This window comes from Adiantum capillus-veneris, chromosome 16 (genome assembly GCF_014529385.1).
Source record: "Adiantum capillus-veneris isolate H3 chromosome 16, ASM1452938v2, whole genome shotgun sequence".
Lineage (NCBI taxonomy): Eukaryota > Viridiplantae > Streptophyta > Polypodiopsida > Polypodiales > Pteridaceae > Adiantum > Adiantum capillus-veneris.
In genome coordinates, this window is record NC_140946.1 from 156,736,113 (window position 1) to 156,755,692 (window position 19,580).

Consider the following 19,580-nt stretch of genomic DNA (forward strand, 5'->3'; position numbering starts at 1 on the left):
CCGGGAATTTTTTTTTTGAGCGTCGCTGTGTGAACGTCGCTAATATGAATAGCCTCTTGTAGTGTTCATGACGCAGACCAAACTCTCCCACCAACAAATGAGGTGGGAAAATTGCCTTTCGCAATTTGGTTTTCATATTTCACACATTGTTAGCAAGCATAATCAAGTAGCCGATGCACTCTCAAGATGGCCGAGAGTGAATGTGGTTTCCGTAGCAACTCACAATGATCTATCTTCTATGATAGATGAGTATGTTATAAATCCCGACTTTAGAAATGTGATTTCAGCACTTGCACTAGGGAAGAAATAGGAACCTTTTACTTTGCAAGATGGTTATCTTCTCTATGGCAATAGACTATGCATTACTAGCTCACTACGTGAGAAAGTAATGTATGAATCTCATGCTCCTCTCATGCAGCGAATAGAGGGATTCAATCTACCCCGAAAGGGATTGAAATATATTTCTATTGGCCTACCATGAAAGAAAACATACAACAGCATGTTTCTAAATGTGTGGTATGCCAAAAGACGAAGTTTGATAGAGGGAAGCAACCTGGATTGCTTCAACCTTTGCCAATCCCTAATTCACAATGGGAGAGCATATCCATGGATTTTGTCTTTGGATTACCTAAGTCTATCCATGGGAATGCGGTAATATGGACGATAGTAGACAGGTTCAATAAACAAGCTCATTTTATACCTGTCAAAAAGACTATCAAAGCCCATCAAATGGCAACCCTCTTTATTTCACATATCTTTAAGTACCATGGCTTGACAATGTCCATAGTGTCGAATAGAGATCCTACAATGACCAATAAGTTTTGGAAGGGTCTCTTTGAGAATTTAGCAACAAGGCTAAATTTTTCTATGGCCTATCACCCGCAAACGGATGGCCAAAGTGAAATAGCTAACCTAACAATTATCGATCTACTAAAAGCCAATGTAACGGAATTAGATCAAAGATCCCAATGGGAGAAGTACTTACCCTTAGTGGAGTATGCCTACAATAACACTGTACATACTTCCACGGGAAAAGCACCTTTTGAGGTAATTGAGGGAAGATCAAAAAGTCCCATGTTACTTAAGGTACACGAGAAGATCTTCACTGCAAATGAGTATAGCCAACACCTACAAGAATCTTTCCAAAAGATTAAGGATGGTATGTCTATCTCACAGAAAAGGCACAAGGTTGCTGCTGACAAGCACAAAAGAGCCCAAGCCTTTAAAGAAAATGATTGGTCTTACTCAAATTTCCCAAGGCTCGATTAAGGCACACGACGGGCAAGAATCCTACGGGACACCAAAAGTACTATGCTAAGTTAGTAAAAAGGTACTATGGTCCCTTCCAAATTCTTAGGCCAATCAATGAGATGGCATATCAACTCAAGTTTCCCAGCCATTGGCTCATACACAATGCTTTCCATGTGAGCCTACTAAAGCCTTACAAAGGAGAGCCACCTCAAGAACCAACTATTAAGACCCACCGGAGATCGAGGACCAAGAAGAGGTGTTGCAGGACGAGTCCATTCTCTGACATGAAGACAAGGTACTAAGAGGTGGTAAGACTATCCCACGATATCTTATTAAGTTTACAAATTATCCTTCCTTGTCAATGCTTACAATGCTTCCCTAGAGTAAGCAAATGTACAAATGTTTAAAATGAACAAAGTTTTTGTCTTATAACACTCTCTTTTTCTTTATTGTGCACAAAAATGAAGTAGTATGCATGCTTAGATCAAGTTTGCGGAGATGACGTCTCCCAAACACCAAGTAGAGCTTGTCACTCTACTATGGAAGAGTGATAGGACTAATGTGCACACATGCTTGTGGCACTTAGGCTCTCAAGCGCCAAATGGACTAGTCATCCATTCTGGAACGATGTCATAGGGTAACATAGGGATCCTCTACCTGCTAGAAAAAGAACTAATGAATAGGCTTTATCTTCTCTACCCCATAGTCGAGGACGACTATGATTTCAAGAGAGAGGTAATGTCATAATAAGTAATCTCTAATTCTCCTAAATGATTTTCTCATGTTAAACTAATCATTTAATATGGGGAAGTGCTAGGGGAGAAAAAGCTAGAATATTGGTTAAGCTGGCAGACCAGCCACAGTAGGGATCCAAAGGGGGAACCATCTCCAAAAGAGCAAGGTGCAACAATGGGCTTTAAAGACCCTAAGGCTCAGCCCATTAAGGCTTCCAAAATGCTAAGGTTCGAAAATTCAAAGGTTGTGTCCAAAGGTCAAACACTAGGGAAATTGGATGCTTGGTGTGTGTACCAAAAAGTCTTCACAACTCTTACAAAGGAGGGCACGATACTCTCTAGTAGGGGATGAGAGAGAAACACACACACGCTCACAAGCCTCCTTTACACAAAGGGAATGAGGGACACATGTCAGCTCCCTAGCCCAGATGCCCACATGCCCACAAGGTATACTCAAATCATATTGGATGGCCATGGAGGTGGAACAATGAGAATTAGGCTAGAGTAAATCTAGTTTAATTAATTTTAAAACACTTAATAAAAGAACCAATAAGAATTAAGCTCTTTGGAAGACTATTGGACAGTCTCCCAACGGGTCCAATGAGCATTCAGCAACCGAATGGCTTACATGATTCCTATTGGCCAAGAGACAAAGGGGTCCAATGAGAGTTTAGTTGCACTAATTAATAACCTAAAGCTCTCACAAAAGTGGAAAGGGGAACATATGCCAAAGGCTATCACTTATGCTACTTAACTGTCATTGGCTAAGCTGGGAGAGGTCCAATGAGGTGCTAGCAAGCGCAAATAGCGAGAGGGGTCGACCAAGAGAGAAAGGGGGCTGAATTTTCAAAGGCTTTATTGCATACACACACATACACACACACACACACACACACACTAACTCATGTATGAAGCAAGAAGACTCTCTCTCTCCTTCTCAAGATTTAATGGAAAGCTTATCACCTACTCCAAGCTTGTGAGAAGGGAGGCCTACACCAATAACTCTTGGCTTTGTGATGCAAATCCAACCAAGAGCCAAGCTTCAATGCATGCTCATCTCCTCTACCAAGCTAATTACTAAGCTATGCTATGCTAATATGAGTGATTATGTGAGGAGATGTACATCTTTCTTGTAAGACTAATCCTTTTTCCTCTCAATCTACTCTCATACCCCGCTCTCTCTCACCATCTTCAAAGGTGTGTGAGGTCTTGGGTTTGAGATCGTGAGGGAATTGATGTTGTGTTTTATAAGTGTTTTGCTTAGTGCTTGAAGTTTCCATCTTCATTGCACTAGCTAGTATTGAAGGAACACAAAGAATTGTATTGTAAAATGTCTCTCTTGATGGGAGAAACCATAATACAAAGCCTTTTGGAGGGGGGACCATCTCCATGTAAATCCGGTCCTCAACTGTTGTCAATAGCTTAATATCTCTCTCTTTTGAAGTATTGTTCATGCTATCTAACTAGGTGTGATGCTTTTTGTTGCTCTCTCCACCCAAGCACTCTTGTTATTCTCATTAGGAATCTATTCTAATGAAAAATGCTCACTATGTTCATGCTATTTTCCGCTACACACAAGTTTCTAGGCCACAACTTTTGGACTTGATCTCTTGGGAGCTTATTACACGGTAGTTCCACAAGTTGAATCTAAGATCCTTTTGGATTTGGAGTTGTTTTAATAGGTCAAATGTCCAACCCTGGGTTTGCTCTATAGTCTTGAGTACGTCACTTGTTTTGATGCCTTTTGATCATTTTTTTTTTCAAAATAGGACTTGGGAATATGTTTCTTTATGTATGCACTACACTCTGGGAAATTTTCAAGTCAAGCTGTCACCATAGGCACATTCATCACAATCCATGTTTGGAAACCAAATAGAGTTTTTATGTTACCATTAGGATCAGCATGATAACCAGATACTATGGTATCAAAAAATTTGGGTTTGGACCTCTAGATTGAAAGTTAGGTCAATGTTTGCACTTGCTCAAAGTACTTGGACAATGTTTGGCTTTTGACTTGGGTTTTGATGTCCAATTGAGATGAAATTTTGGGATTGGGTTAGAAATAGCAAATAGAACACAGTGGCTAAGTTTTGGTTTCAAAATTTGCAAAAGATACATGGGTCGCAATCCATGTTTGGAGAGCTTTTGTCTCCAAATTTGAACCACTTATAGATGAGGCTATTTCCAAGCTATCCCCAAAATCTTTTTGGATTTGGACAAGTTTTGGTCAATCAAAAGTGAAATTCCAAGTCTATTTTAGTGATTTTTAACCTAGGAGTGTTTTTGGCCCTTTTGATCCACTTTTTAAACTTTTTGACAATCTTTCTTTGGGAAGTATTTCTCACAATGATCTCTGTTGCAAGTTGATATAGTTTCTCTCCCAAAACTCAAATGAGGTATATGGATCACGATCCATGTTTGGTCACTTCTCGACTTGAAATTTGGTGAGCTGATAGATCATGATGCTTGTAGACTATCCCCAAAATCTTCTTAAATTTAGATAAGTTTTGATCAACTAAAAAGGAAATCTTGAGTCTGCTGATAGTTTTTGACAAGCTTTTGTTTTTGGCTCTCTTGACCACTTTTTTCAACTTTTTTGCCAATGACTGTTTTAGAAAAAGTGTTTCAAATAGTTTCAAGGACCTATTGCTTAAATCTAAGCCAAAAATGATGATGAGCTACATGGGTTGCGATCCATGTTTGACCTCATTTTGACATGAAACCTCGTCAGCTTGTAGTCTTTGCTATTTTGAAGCTATTCCCCAAACTTTTTAGGATTTGGATCACTTTTTGCCAATCAAAAGTGGAATTTTGTGTTTGCTTTTCTATTTTCGACTAGTTTCTAATGTTTGGCACTGTTGACCAACTTTTAATAGTGTTTTCCTATTGTGGCTTTTGGAAAAGTTGTTTCAAATGGTATCCGTTACCCACTGATCAAATCTCAGTCCCCCTCAGATGATTAAAAGATATATGGATCGTGATCCATGTTTGAAAGCATTTTGGCATGAAATTTGGTAAGTTGGTTGTCTATACCCTAAAGGTATTAAATCCTCACCTGTTTTGAATTTGGATCACAAAATCTCAAGAGATGCCCAATTTTGTGTTTAAAAAACCTGTTTATATTTCTTTTGCCATATCAACCAATTTTGATGTGATTTCTCTTGTAAACAAGCTTTATTAGAGAAATATTCTATGCAAAGTGTCACTAGCAAATTTTTTGCAAAAATGGCCTCTGAAGTATATGGATCACGATCCATGTTCCTCCACAGATTCTGTTCAAACTTTACATCTGCTGAGTATTTTAAAGCCCTTGATCACCAAAGTTTTGGTTTTGGATCAGCTTTTAGGTCTTTACTATCAAATTTTCAAAATTCCAAAGGTATGGTTGTTTTGTTTTAAATATGGTTTTCAACAATTTTTGCCCTCATCTTTCAAACCAGATTTGATGGTTATGGTTTCTACTTACCCTACTCCTATGTGTAGAAAAGAAACTAGGAACAAGTTTGAGCACGAGGCTACTAAAGGGTAAGGGCAATGTGCATGTAGTGCAAAACATGGCACTCAAGGTGGATAGCCTAGCTAGTTGATGTTCTTCCTTTGGTGGATGCTATCATCGAAAAGAGGTTGCATGTTTAGGTCTATATAGATGGTGGAGCACAGGTTTGCATCATTACAAAATTGCAATGAGGGAAACAAGTGTTAAAACAGTAGCTAAATTGAACGTGCGCATGAGGATGGCTAACCATGCTAAAGCTAGGTGTTTGGGCGTGCCTCAAGATATAAGAGTAAAGGTGATGGGCATTGAATGCCTAATCAACTTTTTTGTAAAGAAAGCAGGTGATAATGCATATCCTGTCATCTTGGGTAGTCCGTGGCTGCTTGCAATAGGTGCTAAACAGGATTGGGAGAGTAGGGTATTCACCTTGCTTAATAAGGAGAGAGAGGAAGATACGTGGTGTTGGACCTGAAGACCAAAGGGGGCCGTTTCCATCCTATGGTGGAAAGAGATGAGGATGACATGAGGAGCTATGAGAATGAGACTGAGATAGCCTATGATGAGGGCTATACAGACGTAGAGGAGGAGGAAAGTGTGATGATATGCTAAAGATTGATGCTAATTTTTTTGGCGTCATTGTTGAATACTCTCATGCAAAAGAGGAAGTCCAAGCACAGGTTTATGGCATAGGTACAGAAGAGGTAGCCAATATGTTGAGCAAAGACTTGACCAAGCAAGAGAGGGAAGGATATGTCCAATTATGTGTCTCCTTTTTTAATTTGTTCGCAACGCATTACAAGGATCTATGAGGGGAAAAGTGTGTTGAGCACAAGATAGTCCTCAAGGAAGGGTACAGAAGCTAAGAATATTGGGAGAAATTCAAGAGGAAGCCCTTTGGCAAGAGATCAACCAAATTCTAGATGCAGGTATTATTTACCTCGTGAAGGAATCTAAGTGGGTTTCCCCGGTGGTTATCACTCCTAAGAAGATTGAAAATGATGGGTGTGCATTAACTATAAGCCATTGAATGCAGCGACTAAGAGAAACCACTACCCGTTGTTGTTTCAAGATGAGATCTTAAATCAGGTAGCCGACCATGAGAGGTATTCCATCATGAATGGATTTTTAGGGTAGTTTCAAATAGGGATTGCATTTGAAGAGTAGCTGAAGACAACATTTATCTCTCCATGGAGATGTTTTGCCTACCGTAGGATGCCGTTTGGGTTGGTAAATGCCTATACCACCTTTGAGGATTGGATGAACAAGGTATTTGGTCCCTACTTGGGCAGGTTCATTAGGGTTTTCATGAATGAAATTGGGTGCTATAGCTTAAGGGAGGATCGTTTGTCGAAGTTGCAGCTATGTTTTCAGAGGCTTGATGAAGAAGGAGGTCAATTGAACCCCAACAAGTGTAAGTTAGCACAGTCTCTAACACCATTATTAGGCCATGTGGTTGTTGGGTATGCAAGCCTGGGTTTAGTGGTGTCTTAGCTTGTGGGAACACTCTCTATAGCATGCAGTGCAGGTTCAGTTGCAAGTTAAGTTTGCATGGCAGGTTTGGCTATATATATTGTAAGGTATGTTTACAAAAGAATTAATAATCATAGCGTGTTTTTTTTTATGTTGCGTCGAATCTCTCTCTCTCTCTCTCTCTCTCTCAATCTCTCTCTCGTAATTCCCTTCTCTGCAGCACGCTACTCCAAGCCATGGCCCCTCACCGCAGGCACCCGCCATAGCTGTGTGCTCCACACTGGTATCAAAGCTTGTATGTATTGCTGGAACAACCTCTCAATATGTTGCAGGAAGACAGACGTGGGCATCTCAAGACCTTGGTCGGTGTGCATATCACCACGCGTTGGCAGCAACTCTTCGCAGATGTAGGAAGTTAGCATATCGAAATGCAGGCTCCTAGGCGGGCAAGATTGCGTGGACTGCTGCTTCTCAAGACGCAGGAGAAGGAGGCGGAGAAAGTTGCAGAGCTAAGGTCGGCTAAAGGCGTTGCAAAGGTGGTCAGGTAACTGTCTATAGTCGGTGATTACAGCAGGCCCAGGCTGCGACTCCATGAACCCACAAGGCGCTTCTGATGGACTGCGTGGTGGTAAGCCGATGGCTTCATAGGGGTGTAAAAAGGAGAAATGAAAGCAGTCGGCTACAATCATCAGGAGGCTACACACACAGCCGGCGTTGATATGCTCGCGGTGCTTCACATAACCGTTGGTTTCCTGCAGTTGACTGTCTGCACATTACAGACTTGTTATTTTTTAAAAGATTTTGATTACAAATCTCCTATTGAAGCTAGGGTTCACGTAAGGCCATGGTTCTCTTGCATATCAAAAGCGCTATCGACAATTGGATGTTATTCAAGCAAGTGGGCAGTCACACAAGGCGAGTGTTTCTTTGGCCTTTCTTCGGCAAATGCAAATCTTTCCAACCTTCTGAGTTTGATATCACCAAATTGATCCACAGTTTTCTATGATGCATTTCTCGATAAGGAGTTTATCAAAACGTTGCAGTTCATTGCACTCGCACAACCAATTGAAGATACTGCTATGTCTACAAGATGTAACTACAGACTGCCTTCAAAGAAAATTTTCTTCGAGCACTCGATCCATCACCAACACAATGTACAAGAAGTATTTTTTTCCCTATGAAGTGTCATAGGTTTATTTCAAATTTGGTAAGTTGTCAATATCAATTTCAAAGCCTTGTTTTAGTCTCTCAATTGTCGATTACTATCAAACCTTTGTACGGGTTATAGAAACTTCCACATAGTAATCTTTGTACGGGTTATAGAAACTTCCACATAAAAAGTGGTAAGACCGATGTTTTGTTGTTTGATCGAGTTCTGGTATGTCTCACATTGATGGTTGTTTGAGAGTGATTGGACTCTACCATAGTCTGTATCAAGTCCATAATCAGTGGTTTGGGATTGAGAAGGGGGTTTTTGGGTATGCAAGCCCGGGTTTAGTGGTGTCTTAGCCTGTGGGAACACTCTCTATAGCATGCAGTGCAGGTTTAGTTGCAAGTTAAGTTTGCATGGCAGGTTTGGCTATATATTGTAAGGTATGTTTACAAAGGAATTAATAATCATAGCGTGTTTTTTCTTTTGTTGTGTTGAATCTCTCTCTCTCTCTATCTCTCTTGTAATTTCCTTCTCTGCAGCACGCTACTCCAAGCCATGGCCCCTCATCGCAGGCACCCGCCATAGCTGTGTACTCAACATGTGGTGTCGTAGAATGAAATTGAAGCGAATCCAAAAAAAGGTTAAGGTTCTAGTGCTTATTGAGCCTCCCTCAGTTGCCCAAGGTCTGGCATCATTTGTGCATAAATTGAAGTATCTCTCAAGGTTTTTTGGATGTTTTTGCAATATGTATACCCCCTTCAAAAGAGGGCACAACAGGTACATGGCTTTGAATGGGATGAAGAAGCTCAAGAAGCTTTTTGACAGGGTGAAGGAAATATTATGTCAGTTACCTACAATGTGTCTTTTCAATTTAGAAGCTGGTTTTTTTGTTGCCATAACGATAGGCACCGTGGCTATTGGAGCAGTATTTGTGCAAAAAGTGGGAAGAAGATATAAGCCTATTTACTATGAAAGCAGGGTAATAAGTCCCGAAGAGGCAACCTACATCAAAACGGAGCAATGGGTCATGGCCTTGGTTTTTGCTTGCAGGAAGTTGAAAGTGTATCTCATTGTACGAAAGTTTTATGTGTTGATGGCTAACAATTTGTTTCCTGAAGTGGTGTTGCACTTGAAGCCAACAAAGTGGATTATGAAATGGGTGATAGAGCTACAAGAAGTCAAGTTTAAGTTCAAGGTCGACCATACTAGTCAATCTCACTTAGCCGATATTTTGGTCAGGAAGGTCGTTGATTTGCCAATATATCCAAGGGTGGTATGAGATGAAGCCAAAGAGGAGCCTGATTTAGTGGGAGCTTTTACTACGTGATTTGATGGTGCATATTGAAGGCTGATACAAAAACAAGTAGAGGTGTAGTGATACGGGATTCCCACAACGAAGTGATTTTTTCAAAGGCTTATGACTTGGAGGACGTTCATACCAACAATAAGGCGGAGTATCTTACTTTACACTTGGTATTGAAGCAGTGTGTAGAGTTCAACATTTCTAGGTTAGTGGTAAAAGGTGATGCTTTATTGGTCATCAAGCTAGGCCAGTGGCAGGTAAAACATGATTCATTGAAGCATTGGTTTTATGCCATTAAAAAGTTGTTAAAGTTTTTTGAAGAAGTCCATCTCAAGCATGTCAAAAAAGAGAAAAACCAAGAAGTGGATCAACTTGCAAGTAGCAAAGTGCAAGTACAGGTTACAGGTATATATGTGGCCCTAACCACTTATGCAAGTCGCATAACCTTGAAGGAGATTGAAGACTTTTTGGGCTCAGGCCAGTGTCCAGAAAGGTTGTTTAAGGTGCAAAAATGAAGGATAGTGATGTTACCATATACATGTGGTAGTGATGTGTGTGAACACACTAGGACTGTTGGGGCATTTTTTCCCTCTTTAGGAGGTTTTTTCCCCCGTGCATTGTATATACGCCCATCACTCTAGGGCTATCTATCTTTCCACTGCACACTAAGTAACACACTCTCTATAGTGTTCCTTGAGCTTCCTTCATCTTCTCCAAGCTGTGTGTGTTTCTTTGCAACCCTAATTCCAACAATTGGTATCAAAGCAGGTTGCGTCCTCCCGAGCTTAGTTGCCAGCTGCTCCAGTACACGCATGCTCACTTTCTCCAATTTCAGTGAGCTTTGGCGAGCGTTCGCAGGTCAACAAATACTTCGGGAGAGCTCTAAGAGCTTGGTCTGCTCAGATTTTTGATTCGGGCTCATTTCGGCCTCCATTTCCACTACAGGCAGCTGCACAGGCTATTTCGTCATTTTTGTGCAAAATTTTTGTCAGTGCCGTTTTCTGTATAATAGGTGCTTATAGTCTTCTACGGTTTGTGCTATATAGCACATGTTGTTCCCGCTCCGTTTCTCCTATTTTCCAATAGTTTTCACATCAGGTGCATCATTTACCATGGCTGACAACAACAACACAGATGTGTTCAAGATGTTTGCTGCTGAGGCATGTTGGATGGGGACAACTACCCTATGTGGGCTTATATGATGCAACATGTTCTTGTGTCAAAGGGCATCTGGAACATTGTGCAGGGCATTGATGTACGTCCTGGTTCTAAGGATGTAGGCGATGTTGAGGATGTTGCAGGTCTTGCTGCAAGCATTGCTACTGTTAGAGTTGTTTTGCCTATGGCAGAACAAGCTCGTTGGGATGTAAAGGATGCGCGGGCTCATGCATTGATTGCGTTATCTGTGAAGCGCACCATTGTTCCTCACATCCGTTCAGCAAAATCTGCAAAACAGGCTTGGGATATTTTGGCTGGTCTTTATGCAAGTCGCAATGAGGTTAACATTGCTTTGCTGCGTAAAGAAATGGAGTCAAAGATTATGCATAAGGAAGATGATATGGACACTTTCCTTGCTAATGTCAAGGATATCAATGAGCAACTTATTTCTGCAGGTGAAGTCATTTCAGACAGTTCCCTTGTGCAGACTGTTCTTGATGCCTTACCAAAACCAGACTTTTGCTAGTACTTGGAGACTGATGACCCAAGGAAATCCTGAAGTTGTCAAGTTTGATGCATTATGCACATTGCTGTTGCAAGAGTCACTTTCTAAAAAAAACAAGACTAGGCAGGTGCAGTTGAACAGGCTTTTATTGCTTCTCAAAGAAAGGGTGGTAATAGTAATGCAGCCACTTCTTATGGTTCTGCTGCAAGTGGCAAAAATTATGTTCCTAATGCTTCTGTTGGCAGCACTTTGTCTGGCAATTCTGGTGATAAGGGCAAAAAGAAGATGCATTGTCATTATTGTAAAGCTAATAATCACTTGATCAAGTCGTGTCCTAAGTTGAAGACCAAAGAGGCTAAGAAGAAAGAGGGTGGTTCCACTGCAAATGCTGGTGCCACTACAAATGCAGCCATTGTTGAGTCTTCTGTGAAAGGAGATTGTGATGCTGATGTTGATGCAGAATGGGATTTTAGCGCAGAGTGCACTTGCAATCATGTTGTCCATGATGCATGCTTGTCAGTTGTTGCTGCAGATTCACATGTGTGGTATTTTGATTGTGGTGCTACAAAGCACATTACCTCACATCGTGAATTGTTTACCTCTCTCGAGTCTGTCCCTCATGGGAATTCAGTCACTTGTGCCAACAATGCCTCTTATCCGGTTCAGGGAGTTAGAAAGATTGTGCTTACTCCTGCAAATGGCAGTTCCTTCACACTTGTTGATGCACTTTATGTACCTGGGATCAAGAAGAATCTCTTATCTGTATCCGCACTTGCTAGACTTGGACTTGTAGTCAAATTTGTGGATGACAGATGTACAGCTCATGATCTCAGTTTTGGTGATGAAATTGTTGCATCTGGCCTTTTGTGCCATGGGCTGTATAAGCTCACTTTGTATAACAAGTGTGGTGCAAATGCTATTGCAAATTCAAGGGCTATTTCAGATACAAAACTTTGGCATGCACGTTTTGGTCACCTGAATTTTGTCAGTTTGCTGCATTTGCAGAAGTCTAATATGGTTACTTCTTTGCCGCCTCTTGAAGCGCCTGTCAAACATGTTTGTGAAGGCTGTATTTTGGGTAAGATGCAGCGTTCTAAGTTTCCAAAGGATGGTTCAGTTCGAGCCACATGCAGGTTGCAGTTTGTGCATAGTGATGTTTGTGGGCCCATGCAAACTCCGTCCTTGGGCAATTACCTGTACTTCGTGACTTTCATTGATGATTACCCCAGGCATGCATGGGTATTTCCGCTTAAAGCGAAGTCCGAAGTTTTCATGTGCTTCAAACAATTTCTGGCTATGGCTGAAAATGTCTGGAAATGTACTATGGGCACCCTCTGTTCCGACCGAGTATATGTCTCATGAATTTAATGCATTTCTGGCTAGTCGTGGGATAAAACACCAATGTACAGTTCCTTATACACCTCAGCAAAATGGTGTTGCTGAGAGGAAAAATAGTTCACTTACGAAAATGGCACGATGTATGGTCAAAAGTCAAGCTTTGCCGCATTCTTTTTGGCATGAGACCATCATGTGTGCCACTTATGTACTTAACAGGTGTCCTATGAAAGATTTGCAGTCTATTATTCCATATGAAGCATGGCATAATAGAAAGTCTTCTATTGAGCACCTGCGTGTTTTTGGCTGTTTGGCATATGCTTTGGTGCCACAAGTGCAGCGCAGAAAATTGGATGATAAGGTTGTCAAATGTATTTTTGTTGGTTATAGTGCTGAAAGCAAAGGTAACAGGTTGTATCATCCGCAAACAAAACATATTATAGTTTCACGGGATGTAGTGTTTGTGGAAGATCCTGTTCAGCCCTTGCTGTCATGTACTAGAGACAGTAATGTAAGCTCACAGGACATTTATGACACTCTATTGCTTCTTTTTGGTGGTGGAAATACGAATGTAAGTTCCAATGAGGCAAATGTACAACCTATGGGGGTTTTTGAAAATGTTTTAGATCAGCCTATAGATGCAGATGTACATGATGTACTTGATGAGGAAAGGGCTGAAAATGAGCAGGCTAGAGGTATGCCAAAATGGATGGTGCACACTTTGCGTGACAGTAAATTGGATGCACCTTTGTCTGGTCGTACTCGTTCAGGCTCTCGCTATGCATCTTATGCATTAGATTGTTATGCTTTGGTTGTGTCTAGCTTACATGATGTTGAGGAGCCTCTGTCTTTTGATGAAGCACAGAATTCAGAAAATTGGATGACTGCCATGCAATCAGAATATGATGCACTTATAGAAAATGACACATGGACTTTATGTGATTGGCCATTAGCAAAAATATGGACTCTCCTTGGACCTTTTTGATTAGTGAAGGCTTAAGGGAGAACCAATGAGAAGGCTCTTGGGATATCACCTAGAGGGGGAGGAATGGTAGGGGTGCAGCCTAATTGTCTCCCTCTTCAATGCTTGGTTCTTAGAGAGAGGTGGGAGGTAGGCTAGGGGGGGGGTAAATAGGAAGAGAGAGGTGTCATAAAAGAGGGAGGGATCCCCCAAAAAAAAACGCCCATGTTTAAAAACCCTAAAAATTGAAATTTTTTTAAAAGTTCCAAAGTTGACCCATTTGCCTCCAAAACTGCCCCAAAACATAAACTAACTTTAAAAAGTCAATTTTTTTCCCAAAATCCACTTTTCTCTCTCTCCCTCAATACGTTTCTCTCCCACACTCTCCCTCTTCTCCCTCCTCCCATTCTCTCTCTACAGTCAAGGCAGCCATAGCCAAAAGCTTTCCACCATTCTCTTCCTCTCTCTCCATAGCTCCCCCTTCTCTCACACCTCCATCAACCCTCTACAGTCCCACACTCCATAGCCCACAGCTCCACTATCCTCTTTACCTCTCACTCCTCCCCTCTTTCTCTATCTCCACTGTCAAATCCACCTTAGCCATCATAGGCAGCTCACCTCACCCTCCCCTCAGTACTCAACTCTTTCAAATCCCTTCCTAGGCCCAACTTCCCAAGCGTGTCCACGCATAGACGGCCCAAACCAAAGATAGAGGAGATTGTGTTGCACAACACAAAAGACTCAGAGGGGTTATGGATCCCACAAGTATTCAAGAAGGGTGCATGGATCTACATGCAACCGTCACGTGCTGGACCTCATCGCGTACGGTGTCGAGGCGTATTGGAACGTCATTGGAAGGGCCGGCTATTAGCATTCAAAGAAACAAAGTCCAGAATGGTGGCCATTGTGTAACACGTCTACAATGCAGCTAAGCTCCACCTCAAGAGAGCTTCAACTCAATTTGTACCTCATTGTAAGTTTTCATGGTTTAGCTATCCCATGCATATGTCATGTTTACGTTTATGTGATCATTATGTTTAACTAAGGGCATTTGTAAAGATGTTTTTCCATCCTGCTTAGTTGAGGAGAAGTCGCTTGAGTGCCTCTCAGGCACGTTCATGGTTGTGCATGCTCACATTGGGAAGCTTATGTTTCCTAATGTTTCATCGAAAAAACTTACCGAGCAACGAATATTTATGTACTCCCACAAGTACGTGGTGCCAAAGTCAAGCCAAAGCTATGGTAGGTTAGAAGTCGTGGAGACACCCTCATTGCAGAGTGCATAATGGCCAACTCCAGACCATTGGGCTTTGCTTTCTTTCAAGCGCAAGGTGCTGCAAGATTTCCAAGGGTCCCTAAAGTTTGGTAAGACAACCAGATTGGTGGGTCTCAGTTGGCATTGTCCCATTCATTTGTTTGTGCATGCATTCCGCTCTCTGCCGATTGTAGAAACACCAACAATGTTTGTTTGCAAAGAAGTTGACATAGATGCAATGGACACCATTCTAGGTGTCAATTGGGGCTATGTTGACGGTTTGCATGATGGTGACCGTTATAAGTGCAATGTGTCCCCCACACACCTTTGCCTTCGGTATTTGAAAGCAAGGTGCACCTTGTATGCACGGTTTAGCTATGAGAGGTGGATGCACAAATGTGGCAAATGGATACCCTTGCAGCTGACAGCCGAAGAGATTCAATCCTTTGAAATTCGTGTATGCATGCCCAATAACGAGGTGGATGTGGTTGCAGTGAATCCGCATTGGACTCTTGCCAATCTTCGGGAACACTTTGTCATAATGGGATTCGAGGATGTCGATAATGCAAGTTTCAAACTAGAACAACGCAAGGTCTGCTTTGTGCTTGCTTAGCTACCTTTTCTTATTTTTTGTGGGTTTTTGTATTTTGATTGGCCATTTTTGGTTGTATAGATTGGAAGGCGGATGGAGGCCACTATGCTTGTTTACAAAGATTGGGCTACAGACGAAATCATCTTGTCTAAGTGAATTGGCTTGTAACTTTAATCGTTTATATATTGGATATTTTATTAAAGATTTTGAAAAGTTTTAAGGTTTTGTACTTGAGTTTTAAGGTGGTGTAAATTTATTTTTTAAATGCATATTTTTAATTTTTTTCGAGATGGAATATGTCTATATAAGGAGGACCACCTCCTCATTTCACCATTTTCATCCCAGCATTGCAGAGAGACCTAGCATACCCAATCACGCAAAGAGAAGAAATGACTGCTACGTCTAGTGCTTTAGATGCATTCCTTACTGAGGTTGGGCATGCAAATCGCCCTAAGCTTCAAGCATTTTTCACAACCTAACCCGATTTGGAAACCACCTTGACCCTCCACTCTCAATCTCTTGAGCAAATTACTTCATACATTTCCACATGCATGGGGAGATTCATTGTTGAGTTACCAAACCGGCCAGGGCAATGGGTCCCTGAAGGCCTTCTCCATCACATCTACCAAGGGGACAGGCCATTTCATCAGCGGCTTGCACGCTTTGCCACCATAGCACAACCCGTCGTACAATGTGTGCGGCTTGAAGCTGATGATGTGTGAGCAATGCGTAAGGGAAGGATCAGAAACACTTTTTTCTCTGGTCAGGCCATAATGATCTTCCTCCTTCACGAGTGCTCAACAGGCCCTGACGTAGTGCTATCTCACTTGCAGATCGGCGGGGTATTGGCTGATGTGAAGGACCCCAAGCCCATGGCCATTGACTCATCCACAGAGGAGAGGACACTTGCCTTGACCTACCCTGTAGGGATTCAAGGCCTCTTGGAGGCCTCTCCATCAGTCAGTTCATCCTCCGGACCGCCAGAAGGAACCACCACTCGGGATGCCATCCCTGAGGTAGAGATTACCCGCTTCTCCTCCATTGTGGTGGGTGGGGAGGAGTTTGTGTTTATGCACGATCTGGAGAAATCCTTTGAGCTTCGCATGGATGAGTGTTTCGCCATCCTCGATGTCCGTGTCAAGTTTGATCTTGATACCACCACCTCCCATGACGATGATCTCCTATTGCCCATGGGGAATACTTTGGCGGACACAGTGGCGATCGCACAAGCCGAGGTGGCAGCGGTCGAGCAGGCCAAGGTCTCTGAGGAGGATTTTGTGGCCGTGCAATCCATGTGTTTGGCTAAACGCGCAAGAGTGGATTCACCACCACCTACTGCAACACCTGTTTTGCTTGATCCAAAGGGGAAGTCAAGCGTGGATCTTTACTTGCACCCGGATGCCGATGAGGAGGATCGTAGACAAGAGGTATAGATACTCACTTATATTTGATTGTTACAAATGATTTTGTTAATGTTATATGATAATTTTGTGCCATATCTCAGAAAACCTATGTTCTGCAGGATGTTCTGGAGGTTGACGCCTGGGCGCAACGGTCAGGGGGGAGGAGGACGCCGTTCGGACCTCAAGCGGCACTTGCTCACTACCTCGGCACACTTTCCACTGGTGTCGTGGTGTTTGTCCATGCCGACTACTCTCCCAATGGTCGCTACAACATTTTTGCTCTCCGTTCACTCTCCAGGACGTTGTGTTTAACAACACTTGCCCAAACGGCCAACCTTGAAGTGCTTGTAAAGAAAGATTTTGCAATATCCACTTTCGGTGTAAACTTTCGCGGGCGCCTTATTGCCCATGTCGGCATGAACCAAGCTGTAGGGGTTAATGACACCCAAGAAATCACAACCACTTTACTTAACAGGGAGCCACCCCAAAAGGCCAAGCGCCAGAAAATTGTAATTAGAAAGATCCTAAAGCAAAAGCCGGATATCATGTAAAGCATTGATTTCTTTAATGAAACTACTTTTTGCTGTCTATGACTCTCTTTCTTGCAAGGTTTTGAATTTCTTATATGTTGGGCTTCCATTGTGTATGAGAAGCACCATAATTTCTCCTATGACTACTAAAGGGTCTGGCAGGCATTAAAATTTAAAAAATGCATACTTTGTTATATCTAGGCTTCCAAAGTTATGTATGTTCCTAGTAAAGGGCTTGGAAGTCCCTAAAATATGCTGCCACAAGAGCGCGCATTGGGGCTTTCCATCAGCTGATGAACTGTGCAAATGCGCGCCCTTGTGGCAGATGAAATTGGACACATCTAAGAGCATACCCAGGTACAAAACAGAGTGACAAGACATTAATACCCAGTTTCAAAAGAGAAAGACATGGATACCCAGGTAACCTTAAGCCCATCTTGCCCCAGATACCTAAAGTTGTATCAACAAACCACAAGAGTAAACTGTGGCAACATCTAAGCCCTTTTTGGAGTATAGGAGCATACCCAGTTACAAAACAAAGTGACCAGGTAACCTTAAGCCCATCTTGCCCCAGATACCTAAAGTTGTATTAACAAACCACAAGAGTAAACTATGTGGCAATATCTAAGCCCTTTTTGGAGTATAGGACTGACATGGACTAAGGGGGGATGATTGCTAGCAGCATCTATGCTAATTGAAGCATTGAAGCAAACAAAACATACTTATTGCTTGTCAAAATTGTCTAGAAACCACTGGAAAGTGTCTGGAAAGCACTAGGAAAGGCTGCCACAAGGGCGCGCATTATGTCCATCCATATGCCTCTGGAAGCCCCAAATGCACGCCCTTGTGGCAGCCAATTTGGGGGCATTCCAAGCCATTTTCAACACTTTGTAGATGTTTTTGCCATGCAATAGTGAGTCACATAGCATGGATATATCAGGAAGTGCATGCCCCACTTAGCCAAGGTGCTAAACTTAGGTAATTTTTCACAATAACAAGCTAATGGCTACATACATACAATAGAAAGTAGAAAAAACTTGAACCAGTGCTACATTGCATGGTACAGAATTAAAACAATACAATGCGCAGTGGGGTATACAATAAAAGATGCTTATATTCAAATTCTTCCCAATACAATGCACAGAGTGGAATATACAATCAAAAGACGCTTGTATTCAAATTCTTCCCAATCTTGGAGTTCCGTAAATACAAAAAGGTTGATGCCTAATTACAAGCTACTCCTCATGGCGCAAACGGCGAGCAAGTTGCATATCCTTGGGCATAATGGTTACACGCTTTGCATGGATGTCACAGAGGTTAGAATCCTTGAATATTCCAGTTAAATATTGCTCTGTTGCCTCTTGGACTGCCTCTATGGCCACGGCGCCCATCCGAAATTGAGTGTTGTACAATTGCAAAACCTCCCTGCATAGCCTTGCAAAAGGGGCCCTCCGAATCAAGAGCTCGGTGCTCTTTTGATAGTGTTGAATCTCCGCAAAAGCACACCTGCGCTTTCGTACCTTCTGAGGTCAACGTGGAGGTGCATTTTTGGCACGAGTCGGCGCAGCTTGCTTCCTCTTCTTGTAGACAATGCTCTTTCTCTTTTTTTTCTGCAGAGGCACTTCCAACACCTCATAATCTGATTCCACCCACTCTCCATCTAATTCGTGCTCTTCACTATTGACCGGATGTGATGGTGTGGGTCCACTCCCTTTAGGAAGTGTCTTACCCCCAATAGACATGTGAGCCTGATAAGTTTGTATTTGGACGCCAACCCATGGGGCATCTTCATCCGTTTGCATTTCTTCGGAGCCTTTTGATGGTTGCTTTTGGTTGTTTGTTTCTTTGCCCTGGTCGCTCTCATCCTCCCTGTTGCCATCAGAATCGTTGGAGTCCGATGAATAGACAACAAGGCGATGCTTCTGTCTCTCTTTTGCTGTTGTAGAGGACTGGCCATGCTGATTTGAAGCTCCAGCTTCTTCTGTGTGGACTTCACCTTAAGCTTGTGAAGTTCTAGCTTCTATTGCTGTACCTTTGAGTCGTTGGCCATCCGGCCCCTCTGGATATGCAATCCTAGCCATTTTTTTTGTTCTTGCCATGGTAGCACCTAGTAGGGAAAATGACAAAATGAGCCCCTTCAACCTTTAAATAGGTTTTTTTGAGATTTGGACCCTTTCACACTATGCGGCCAATTGAGTGAAACTCAAATAAAGCAATTGAATTTAACAACTAAACCTGGATCATGCGGACGGCTGACGCGACGCCCAAACGCTATCTTTTCAGTATTTAGTTGCACGCCAAGCTTCATGGCCCAGGGACGCTCGCGAGCGTTTCCACTTCTCGGATGCTGCAGTACAGGAAGCGTTGCGTAACTACTTTGCTAACATCGATCCTCTTGCTTTCTCAATAGTACGAGTTCTCCCAAAGGTGTGCC